Here is a 213-nt window from a genome sequence, read left to right on the forward strand (position 1 = left end):
ATCAAGACTCTAGATTTCCTGGGCGCCTGGGTGGCTCAGTCGGTTAAGCGACTGCCTTCGGCTCAGGTCATGATCCTGGAGTCCCGGGATCGAGTCCCGCATCGGGCTCCCTGCTCGGCAGCGAGTCTGCTTCTCCCTCTGACCCTCCTCCCTCTCATGCTCTCTGTCTCTCATTGTCTCTCTCGCAAATAAATAAAGTCTTAAAAAAAAAAA

The sequence above is a fragment of the Leptonychotes weddellii genome, chromosome 1, assembly GCF_054177405.1.
Source record: "Leptonychotes weddellii isolate Sample4059 chromosome 1, ASM5417740v2, whole genome shotgun sequence".
NCBI classification, from domain to species: Eukaryota; Metazoa; Chordata; class Mammalia; order Carnivora; family Phocidae; genus Leptonychotes; species Leptonychotes weddellii.